We start from the raw sequence: 12,862 nt of genomic DNA on the forward strand, positions 1-12,862 counted from the left end.
GGGAAGGGACTCACATGCAGGGAGAGAAACTCCTCTTCCTAAATGGACTGAACAATATTTGGAAGTGGGCGGCTGCCTCCTTGTGATAATGTTTTCATAGCATGAGCAAGAAGAGACTTCTCTTTCTAAATAGACTGAACAAGGTTATTATGGAAGTGATAAACAGACTGAACATCTTAAGGGTTGTCTTTTTACATTGTCAGTGGGAGAAGCGAGAAAGGTGGGGGGAGGAGGAGAGTTCTGAAGGTGGTATATTTTTTTTTTCTTTTCCTTCTTTTAGGTCTGTTAATAAACTTCTTTATATTCTTTCAAGTTTGGTGCCTGCCTCATGAAAAGCTTAATAATCATATACCCAAAGCTTTATTTATTCTCAGGAAATATAGGAAACTGAAATAAATTAAACATAGATCCTGACCAAAGCTAAACTAGCAGTATTCAGAATACAGTGCTTACCCCTGTAGGTATGAATTCTGAAAAGAGATACGCTACTGTTACTCAGTACAGCCTGGTTGACAGACCACTCGCAATTGTGAAATGTTGCTCTGTATGGAAAGATAGCAGTAAAAATGTTGCAAAGAAATCTATCCATGCCTGAGGGATCAGAGATACTAAAATGCAATGTGAGTTTCTCATTGCAGTGGATGGGTATCAGCTACTTGTGCAGACAATAAGGAGCAGCATTGAAGCCAAGCCTCTAAAGGAGGAACAAAATGTTAAATCCATTGCTTAATATTTTTTCTGGTTTTGACCAACAGAGAAAAGATTTCAATTATGAAGACCACAAGTACACATCTAACAGCTCTGACATTTACCTACCACTCAGGTACTATGAGACTAGAGTTATGTACTGCAGATTTCATAAAGCCTTCCATTCCTCTCTGCAGAAATTTTATTTCATCCTTCTTTTTCTGTTTGTTGTTACAACTGAAGGAGATGTACAAGACCATACGTTTGCATGAAATCTATCTTACTAATTGCTCGAATAGCCGTAAGCAGAATCAATTAGCACAAGCTGAATAGATAGGAATTAAATCCAGGGGTGAAGGGATTATGTCTATGGATATATCCTTGGGCTTTGTAGCTATTATTTTAGGAATGCATTTAAAATAGATCCTTCACAGTGTATTCACGTTTAACTCTCAAATACTTCATGAAAACATTCCACTCAGGAGTCTAGACAGGTTGGAATTGTCCTTCCCAGGAAGGCTACCGTCATGTATTCCACCCAGATAGAGTGAACTTTGCCAAATCCTTTCCCACTGCTATCTCTTCTGAGATCCAGGAGATGTCAGTTTGAGCCAATAAAAAGATGATACAAATATCTGTGGACTCCACACTCTTCAAGTCTGATATAGATTTATCATACAGATTTATATAGTCATTTCAACTGTGTTTAAAGTGGTTTAAGTACACACCTGTATCAACAGGAAAAGAAAAATTATGTAAGTCCAAAGCAAACATTTATTTGACTGTTTTTGCTTTTCATTATTTTTTATCAAATTTTAATGTATATAACAGAAAGAACACAGGAAACAGTAATAATCTGAACACAGAAAGGGATATGGCTTGATCACAGATCAGTTTATTAACAGATTAGTGAAGAGATTCCTAGTGTATAGGATTTTTCGCAGCTGACCTGCTGGAAGATTTTTCAACCAAACTTCTAAATTTCAAGGTTTGTGAATTTAACTTCAAAAGAACTTCAAAAATTCATTGCCATTTCAGTTGTTTTGATTCGAAAGTGAAACTGGAAAAAAGCCTTATATTTTTTATTTTTCAGTTTGAAAATTCAGTATTTAATTCAGTATTTACATGTTAATAAAAACATTTAAGAAACATTATCAAAGGTTAAAATTTAATTCAAGACTTTATTTTTGTCTGGGCTGTGAATGGCAAATAAAGATCAGCCCTGGATGCTGATCTGGATGCTACAGGAAGCGATTTATATCCAGAGTACTCAGTACTCTATGAATCTCACACTCAGCTTTCTGTTCAAAATCTGAGAACATGCCCCTAAGATTATATTTCAATTCTTCATCTCATTCGATGCTCCATTGGACTTTGCTTTAAATCAGATAGGAAAACCTCTGTTCTTAGAATCCTAATGGAAACAGACGAGCCCTACCGAAATCTTTACAAGCATTAAGGAGTGCCTATTAAAAAGCTTTGTGTTGGTTTAACACCTTACCCCAAATCATAGTAAATGTCCAAGATTTTTTGATACAAACACATAAAATTTCTGAAGATATGATTTTAAGCACTTCCTGGCTTTCCACCCAAAGCCACTGCATGTCTGAACCTAGCTATTCAGATGGCATTCACTACTATTTATCTTGCTGTGGTTCTGCCTGCGGCCCACACCCATGTCTCACTTGTCCAGCAGTGATGTGAACAAGGGACCTGTGTGCTCTGTGCACATCTCAAACTCAGGTTCGCTGAATATCTCCAGAAGGCCTTTGTTTTTCCCTTTCTTTCCTCTCCCATATTTTCTATAAATTCTTCAAACACTTCCTTCTGTTTTTAGAAATCCTCTGCAGTGACCAAATGGTGAGCCCCCTGCCAGGGCTCAAAGTTGGGACTCAGCTTGCTCTGTTGTCCAGCTTTCAAAAACTACTGTCCTCCACTTGGTACTCATTCACAAACCATGAACTCTGTATGCTTCCTGCTATTAGGCATTACTCACTTCTGCCCTCCTCCCCTTCCTAACATCCCTTATGTTGTTCACATGTATGTTCTAGATGTGCTTGCATTATATACTTGGTTCCCTCCCAAAAGTGCCATCTTCTCCCACACCTCTGCTCTCAGTGTTGCCATTTTTTTGGCTCCTGCCTAAGTGAGGACTCCCTGGTCCCAGGAAAACAGACTTCCTTCTCTCTGGCAGATTTCCCGCTTCCTATTTTACATTTTATTTTCCTACCTGGATGAAATCAAAACCCGTGGTGGTGCCAGCTTTCCAGCACACTATCAACACTCCCCTGCACCACAGAGAACAACTGGAATGGAGCATGTCGGCTAATCAGGCACAGTGCAACGCTCATTCTGTTTTCTGATTCCTGCTGAAATCTGCAGGCTCATCCAGTCTCCTGCCCCGTGGCACACTCACAGCCAGAAGACATTAGACTGACTGTGCTGTAGGACCTCAGCTTTTGACCGCAAACCAGAATGTGGCAGCTGATATTTCATGCATTAGCAGATAGTAGGGGGACTAATTCAAAAATCGCCACTGAATAATAATAAAGTGTTTTCTTCTTTTGACAGGAGGCCCACAGCAAACCAATTTTTCAATGTGACCTTTTTCCCAGTTATCAAGAACAACTACATCCTGATTAAAAAAACCCCAACTTTCATACTTAATCCTGACGTGTTTATTATCCAGGAAAGATGAAATTATTTGTTATTGAGCAGGAAATGCAAGTTATAATTATACAGAGAAGTCTAGCTTTGGAGATATAATTGGCCTAAATATAATGGTGATATTTAGGCTGGAATAAAGGCTAAATTGAAGCAGCCAAATTAGCAGTGGTCTTGCAGATGATTAGTTGTGAAAGAAGGATTGAGTATGCCATTTTATGCAATGTACCCATAAAGGCACTATAACACTGTGAGCAGATAATTACGCAACAGTCTTAAATAATAATTGATCAGGGAAATAATCTAAAAACTCAGCATGATATTGGAGAGTGGCATGTATATAAGACGAAATCATTCCTTTTGGCAATTTTTATTTTAAATCAATTCTTACCATATGAGGATTTTAATTCTGTTTGTGCATATAAATTCTGCTTGTTTAAAAAAAGAAATAAAAAGAGAAATGCTACAACTGAGATGAGAAGACATTATTATTAAAAAAATAAAAATTCTTATTTCTTATATGCAGCCCAAAATAATTTAGGCACCACTACAGAAACAACTTTTCTTCACATCTTATCAATCAAAATAAAATTTACCTTACTCATATGTTTCTCAAATGTTCCTGCTTTCTAGATTGAACAGGTGAAAGAGAAGGTTGAGTATTCACCTCTGATAGTGAGATGTCATGATAGTTGACTTCCTACTGCCCAGCTAGGCCATGGCATTTGGGTTCCCCATCCATCTCTCCATTATTTTGAGAAAAGAAAAACATTTGTATCAGGAACTGTTAAGCCTTCACTACACTGTATTCAGTCCCAGAAAAAACATTTCTGCTCATGTCTAACAATGCCTTCACATTTCATTACTCCCAAGCTCTCACTGAATTTTCCCTGTATTTTAAATATTCTAAAGCAATGTGATTTTAAACTGCCTCATCTTAGCTGTAGCAACGTTTAAAGGAAGGAGACAAATAACTGCTTTCTGTCATGAGATTCCTGCTGTGGTAGCACAGGCAGAAACCACTACAAATAATCAATAACAAATAATCAACTTCATCTGCCATGGGCTGGATTTCAAAGCAACTACACATGCTAGGGGCATGGAGCTGTTCAGCTGTGCACACACACACAGAAACCATGCACCTAAAACAATACCAGCATGGTTTCATACTGTGCAATGTTACAGTGGGGATACTGCAACACGTGTATCAGACAACGAGGTCCATGGAAAAGAAATAGATATGGACCGATTCTTGGTAGATGTTTCAGAGATGTTTATTTCTCCAGCCGCATGGCCGGGGCTCTGCCGAGGAACTGAGGCAATCACAGGACCCGAGAGTCCTTGGCCACGCAGGGGAACACAAAACAACCAATGGGGAATGAAGCTGACCAGGGGCTAAAGAAACGCCGTGTCTCCCCCCAGGGCCCCTCTCCCAGGACTACATGGCAGCGGGGAGGGAGACTCCAACAGTGCAACACCTCCAGAAGGTGTGTTTAGGTTCTGAAAGTGAAGATGGAAAGCATGAGACTGGAATGTTTGAACTCATTTCCTGAGAAGGCCTGAAAACTGCTACTCTGTAAAAATATATTTCAGCTTCTGGTCTCAAACACAGTCAAGAAAACCTCCAAACAATACAGAAGTGCTGATCTTTTACTGCCCTTGTTTATTCCAGTTTAAAAGATACTTCTTAGAAATCTTGATGTTAATTAGCTGTACATGTGAAAACACAGGCCAGCCATGGAATGCTCATATTTTTTTATCAAAAATTAACACATATCATTAATATATATCACTGCATCACTTCCCTTCTTCCTAGTTATTTCAGTTTTCTTCCCTTACTAATCAATCCACAATACTTAGCATATGTTTCATGCTTACACACATTTCATATTAAATAATTCATCTAGTTACAGACTCATTTCCAGTTAGCATCCTCATAAAATCATATAAATAAATGGTGTTTATTTTGATGAGGCAAAGGACAACCTGTATCAGTTTATTTCATTCTATTGAAGTGATGAAAGAAAACCATTATACTCATTGCTATTATATTGGTTTTAGCTGGCCTTATAATCTCTTGTTTTCCTAAGTCACAGACTCTTGTACCCCTCCACTACATGCTGTTCTTTAATATTTGCTACAACTTGGTACCAGGTATTTATTATACAGTACTGGTTTTTTATGACCATAGCACTCGGAAGACATAAAAATGTATCAGGAATGTGCTGTTCATTTTAGTCATTCTTAAACATACCTTGGCCCTATAGTCTTTCTTCACAAGATAATAGTTCAAGAATTCAACATTTTTTTCCTTTAGAATTCTGTTGTGATTTAACCCAGCAGGTAGCTAAACACCTAAGAGCTGCTCACTCATTCCCAAACCTTCACTGGGATGAAGGAAAGAATTAGGAAAAAAAAAAAAAGTTAAATTCCTGGGTTGAGTTAAAGACACTTTAGACACTTTACAGAGCAGAAATAGGACAGAAAATGAAAACAACAAAAAAACCAGAATTAGAATATACAAAAAAGAAAAGTAAAATGCAATTGCCCACTGCCCACCAATGGCCAATGCCCAGCCTGTTCCCGACCAGTGGCTTCTCAACTAGCTTTCTCCCAGTTTGTTTTTTGAGATGCCACCACAGAGTGTGGAATATCCCTTGGGTGGGTTGGGATCATTTGTCTAGGCCATGTACCCTTCCAGCTTCCTGTGCCCCCAAGCTTCTCGCTGGTGAGGCAGCACAAGAAGCAGAAAAGGCCTTGATGCTGTGCAAGTCCTGCTCAGCAGTAACAAAACCATCCCTGTGTTATCAACATTACCCTCATATTAAATTCAAACACAGCAATGTCACAGCACTGTACCAGCTACTTGAAAGAAAATTAGCTGTGTCCCTGCCAAAACTAGGCCAAATTCTAGTTATTCTTTATTCTCCTACATATGACATTTGGATGCATGCTACATCCAAGTTAAGAAAGTGGCTTAGTTTCACGATTATACCACACTGTTTTAGCAAAACTGGATTCCATTGAGAAATAACAGTACTTTTCTGTTAATAGTCACATAGTTGAACATAAGATTTGGAGATATGGCTCCTTTTCTTTTGAAGCATGGACCCTATGAGTCATTCAACAAAAACAGCTGGCATGGACTGTTAATAAAGCTAAATATTACCACAAGAGACATTTTTGACTGAAGGCTTTGGATTTTTTTAACAAATTCCCACCCTTGCATTTTATTCTGCCATTTAGACATTGATTTTTTAGAGCACAAATTCAGACAGCAAAACCCCTTTTATACAAGTACAGATATGGAATGGTATACCTTACCATACTTAATGCCACCTCACTGCTGTTGTAAAGTTCACAATTAAAATTCCTACTATTGAAAAAACAGCAAGAGTTTACTTAAAAAAAATAAAGCTCACTTTCTACAGGAAAGGACATTTCTTATAAACTTCTCTAAATCGTAGCATTAAAACAATAAAATTTCAAAGTCCTTTTCCAAAGTCCTCAATTGATGTAATTTATTTCAAGCTAATTTCACTATTGCATACCTCCTGTCTGTGGTTATTCGGCATTTTATCTTCAGTAAATAATCTATTTTTGGAGTTCAAGATTTAAAAATAATCTTTCCATATTAGTACTAATAATTTAAAGAAAGAATGGCTTCAAGCTGGAAGATGAGAGGGACCGGGAAAAACCTAGGACCAACACTAGCTGAGAATGGATCCTGTGATCTACAACCTACTTGTGGCCTTCCATTACCTGAAGGGAGCCCACAAGAAACATGGAAAGGGACTATTTAAAGGAGCATGTAGTGACAGAATGAAGGGGAATGGCTTCAAACTGAAAAAGCACAAGTTATCTTAGGAAAAAATTCTTTACTATGAGGGTGGTGAGGCCCTGGCACAGGTTGCCCAGAGAAGCAGGGGATGCCACATCCCTGGAAGTGTTCAAGGCCAGGCTGGATGGGGCTGTGAGTAACCTGGTCTGGTGAAAGGTGTCCCTGCCCATGGCAAAGGGGCTGGAACTAGATGATCTTTAAGCTCCCTTCCAACACATACCATTCCACGGTTCTATGTTTCTATGATTCTAAATACTATTATTATCATTTCTAAGGGTCACAATATCTAGAAGCCTGCAACAAAAGAGATGTTGTACAAAGATGTCCAAAGAGATAAACTCTTTAACCAAAACAGAAGTTATAACTTAAATGAAAAAGAACAAAAATAAAGGAGCCACAAAGAGGGATTATGCTGGCAGGTGACACAATAAGTGAATTGACTCTGTCCAGTTTTGCATGGACTAGATTCGCAATAAATACTTAACTATGTGTGATATCACTCACTCCCAGAGCAACAGTCTAGCTGTATCAAGTTTAAGCAGCTGTCTTAGGAGGACATGTTATTTTAAGCCCTGAGCTGCAATAGTGCAATTAGGTTGTCCCCACACTTGCTATAGATATTGTAGCAATCCCTCCACCATGCTTCTGTTTCATAGCTCTTCTGCAAAATTCTATGATTTCTGCAAGGCTATACAGGTGACAGGGTCATAGGTACAAAAAGACTGTAGCTTTACAGGATGCTTCCTAAAATCATTCCTAGTTATCACTAGAAATACAAACAGTCGCATTCATGCTCAGATCACATTTTTGGGGAACTATCAAAGAAAACTTATGATTACCTTGCCTCATTAAGAGCTTCCCTTCTGTTGTCCTGACATTTAATTTCTCTAAGCACCATTTTAAAAATTGCTCAGCTACTTCTCACTGATTTAGGATACATATGGAAACATCAGTTAAAAGTAACAGACCTTTTTGTGTGCTGTATTTAATAACCCTAACAACAAAAGCAGTTAAGTATCTTCACACAGAAAAAGGAGCTTTCACAACACGATGTATTTTAGCCTGTATTATTGCAGATGACAGGGAGCAATGATAGCATCTAAAAGAGAGACAAGTTTCTTACCACTAAAACAGGGAAATTATCCAACAATATTGCAATTAGCAAAAATCATGCCTACATCACATTACAGTTTTTGTAGTTATCTCTAGGCATTATTTGCTCTTACTATCAAATTACTTTACGAAGTTATTGAAGCAACTAGAATTTTCCAGTTTGTGAATTCACAAACTAGGAAAGGAAATGTCATCACAGCTCTATGTCTTCTTATAAACTCTACCATACAAAAAGCCTAAGGTGCTTTTTATTGTATATTTCAATTCTGTTTGGTGTTATGACACCAGGTTTTTAAATTTATTTTATAGGATTACCATTGCCACTTAAATACTGTATTGAGAATCAAGTTCAGTCACAAAGAGTTTGAAATTCAGGCTTTGATTTTTTTTAAGATAACCTGTGCTTGCCAACCCTGCCACTCTTCAGGAACTTGTTAGGTGAAAATAGAGACCTTATCATTTCATTTTTGTAAAAGATCACTTTCAGCAATGTCTTCATGGTGACCAGAGGCAGCACCCAAGGGGATGGTCTGAAGTTGTATCGGGGAAGGTTTAGGTCGGAGATTAGAAAAAGGTTCTTCTCCCAGAGGGTGTTTGGGCACTGGAACAGGCTCCCCAGGGAAGTGCTCACAGCACCAAGCCTGACAGAGTTCAAAAAGCATTTGGACAACTCTCTCAGGCCATGGTGTGATTCTTGGGGGATCTTGTGTAGGGCCAGGAGTTGGACTCCATGATCCTGACAGGTCCCTTGCAACTCAGCTTCTTTGATTAATTAAAAACTCTTTAGAAAATTCAAAATGAGCTTGTAAATAGTTTGGAGAATGGCTAAAGACAATTACTGCTTTTTTCAGACTGCTAAAGTAGTGTTTTCTTGTGTTTTAACAAGCATCAACTACCATGCCTAAAAGCAATAGAAAGAGTACCTCCAGTGTGTGGGTTTGGGATCATCTTTTCAGCTCAAGTCAGCTACTGTTTTCAGACATGAATTCCTAAAATCCCCTAATTTGCACCCCATGCTTTATATTCGGATTTGCTGGCTTCAGTAAGAGCAGCAAATACTCATATCTATAATAAAAGATCATTCACTTTCAGAAGTAATGGCTAAATTCACACACTCACATTTTAAGTGCTGGTATTTGGTTTCAAAAAGCTTTGCTTTTTCTTAGGATATGGGGGAAATGACTGAAAGCAAAGCAAGTATTTCTCAATTATTTAAAGAAATCACTGTGACATTTAATTTTCATATAAGTAGAACAAATTGCAATATCTTCTGAGACCAAGTAGGTTGGTTGCTAAGGCTGCACTGAAAATAGTAGGCTTTTTCAACTTTCCTCCAAATTTATTTTCATAAAAAAAACTCCAAAAAAAGGAGATGATTTGGCAATAAAATCATCTCAAATGTGTTCATTTCTGTTTCAAATTAAAAATATATTGTTGATGGTTTTTTAAAAAAAAAGTCTTTAGAGAGCAAAATTTTTATGAAAAGGATTGGAAATAGATGTTTCACTTTTAAGCAGAATACACTTGCAAATGTGTTTTAAAATTAATAATAAGATGTCAAATGGAAGAAAAAATTTAAAAGCAAATTCATTGCATTGCCTGTAGTCCTCTCTTCCTTTTTGCTGTGAATAGGCAAAATACTGTATTCTTTCCATAACTGCTAATGGGAAAAAAAAAAAATATCCATGAAATGTTTATGTGTTTATTCTCTTTTTGTAAATACTGTTCTATCTTTGCTTTGGATTCCTATGACTTCAGACTGAATTACAATAAGAAGCAAGATGAGCAGCACTCAAAATTTCCCAACTAATTTTATTCTGCTTAGAGCATTTGTGCTGTCATCAGGAACAAAATTTACTGCCACAGAAAAGCTTGGAAAAGTCAGAGGTGCTCTTCTAAAATTCAGCATTTCTTGCACATATAAATGAGGCCCTATCTGTGAAAGCCTCTCTTTCTATTTGTTAAAGTAGGGGTCCAACACCCATCATGTTTTGCTCTAAAAAATGTGTGGAAATGGAATGACACTTCCCATCCCTTTTTTACGCAAGAAAAAGATAAAAAAAGGAAGAAAGAAGGGAAAAGCCCCCTCAGAAAGAGAAGTTCCTATAATAAGCAGTCACAAGTAATGCTCGTTACCCTAGCAACTGCCACATTTTATGGGATTCAGTTTGCCCCCAGGCTCCACAGCATACCACAGAAATTTACTAGGTTCTGGTCTTGAGAAGTATTTTATGTTCACACAATATAGACACATGTAGACCCCGGAGAGTTAATACCCAAGCAAGGAATGAATTTATGTTTCTGAGTAATGCTTCGTGTAATAAATGAGTTGGTTTCAGGGTGTTGGTTATTACTGTTTAAATGAGATATAGAAGAGGGGAGTTGAGGGTGGAATAGATGGACACGTTAATTGAAGGGAAGTTGCGAGACTGTACGGGTGTAATGCTGGAATGTAACCACTGGATGGGGATATAACAAGGACCCAATGGGTTTAATAGAAGGAACTTTCTAGCGCATTGCTTCGTAGGGTACAAGGGATGAGAACGATGCCCTAGACTGTGATTGGAGAATGAGCCAACCAATGAAGTGGACTTGTTTGGAAATGATTGGTGAGGAATGCACAGAGGTATAGACCAACCAGCGAACAGGAAAGGGATCAATCACCATGACGATTAAGAAATGCACCGGTCCGGTAGCACCAAAGACTTTAAAAGCTACCTGCACCTGGGGGGCGGGGTAGGGGGGGTCCTCCTGCGGAACTTGGGGTCCAAGGGAGCACCCAGTGGGTCTCACTGTCTTGTTGGTGTATTGTCTTATTCTGGCTTGTTGCGCGGAGCCTGGGCTTATCCTGGGTTCCCGCTCTCAGCAGTTAATAAATAAACGAGTTGACTTTTCCTTTCAAAAGTCTCAGCCTCGTTTACAACTCTTCGTGTACTTCCTAATTTTACTACTTAGTCCCGAAACCCTGTTTGAGAGTTGACTGCACAATTTTTTAACACTGAATTTGAGATGAAGTTAGCTTTGTGATGCAGAGAAAAATAGCACTAATTGGGACCACTGGGGCAAGGGGAAAACAAGAATTCAAAATGAACTATGTGAATAATATGCATGGGGTTATTCCAGAGCACAGGTATACGAGTGTGCCACTTATTCCAGAAGAATTTATCTATTTTGTATCATTCTAGCAAGATAAGCAGCTCATAGATGGTAGTACACTGTGACTTCTAACACAAAGTGAGGCGTGGGAATGTAATGGAAGGGGGAGTGAATTAAAATCTTAATTCATGAGACATACTAAGCCAAAATAAATAGAAAATCTGTTGATTTTCATATTTTTGAGCGCATAGAACACCGCAACTTTTGTATTCTACTATTACTGTCTCTGTCTGGCTCTGTGGGGTCACACGCGTGCACACATAAATGCACGGCTAGCTTCAGTATAAAGTTGGAGGCAAAAGAGGCAGGAAGGTTCTTTGCATGGGTTCCAACAGGGGCATTTATTGCTTCTACACTGTTGAAGACTCCAGAGGCAAAGACGAGAACGCCAAACTCAGAGGTTTTGTCCGGGGGCGGGAAATGGCGGGACTAGGGAATGGGGACCAATGGGGAAGCTCTGGGGGAGTGACGAGGGGTAGAGGCTAGCAGCCAACCGGGGAATTCAAATTGGGATAGATTAACATAACTGAACAATGCATCCTGGGAGAATCCTTTCTGGTCACCCCAACATAAAGTGGTTCTTGTGGTACTAGGGACTTGTCTTACTGAAAACTCTCTGTCCCGTGTAACGTAGGTTCACTGGCCACCATATTCTACCTTTTTTTTTTTTTTTTAAAGCAGGTGCATGTTAAGAAAAAACAGCGTTTTTGAATCATTACAGTCAGCGTACCAGATGCTGGCTTTCATCTATAGTTATTCACTCCAAATTTAGATTAGCACAGAACAGCCTAGGAAACTCTTCCACAAAATGTTCATTAAAATATAGCTGCCTCTGAACAATAGGAAAATGTGAGCCTGAAACTAATTATTACATGAGAATTAGCCAGAACTTTATTTTTAACTATACTGTGACAGTAGTTTTCACATAATAGGAACAGGGAGTTTTGAACATGGGTGATCCAGAAGACTGCTTCTACCCTTTTAGTATTGCAGACTGCACTACCGTGTAGCAAACTCTTGGCTACATCCTGCTTTTCTACATAAACACAAGCACAGTAACTCAAAAACTTTTTAAGTAAACCAGAACATGCACAGCCATGTTCAGTCTATGGCTGCAGCTTGGGACTTGAAAAAGATAGGAAGTTTTTAATGTAGGCCAATGCTTTGTTCAGGAAAGTCTAAACTCGCTGCACTGCTGTCTAGGGAAGCTCTGGCAACGGTGAATTTTAGATTTTTTTATTATAAAAAGCAAACTCATATTTTAAATAAAACCAGACTTTTCAACTGGAAATTAAAATAGTTTCAAAATCTCTGTTTTAATATGCCTAGTGACAGAGAAGTGAAATAAGAAGGCTTAAGGGCACAATGGCTAAAGGTGCAGTTGAACGTGCAGTTCCAACC

Source organism: Corvus hawaiiensis, chromosome Z, assembly GCF_020740725.1.
Source record: "Corvus hawaiiensis isolate bCorHaw1 chromosome Z, bCorHaw1.pri.cur, whole genome shotgun sequence".
Classification (NCBI taxonomy): Eukaryota; Metazoa; Chordata; class Aves; order Passeriformes; family Corvidae; genus Corvus; species Corvus hawaiiensis.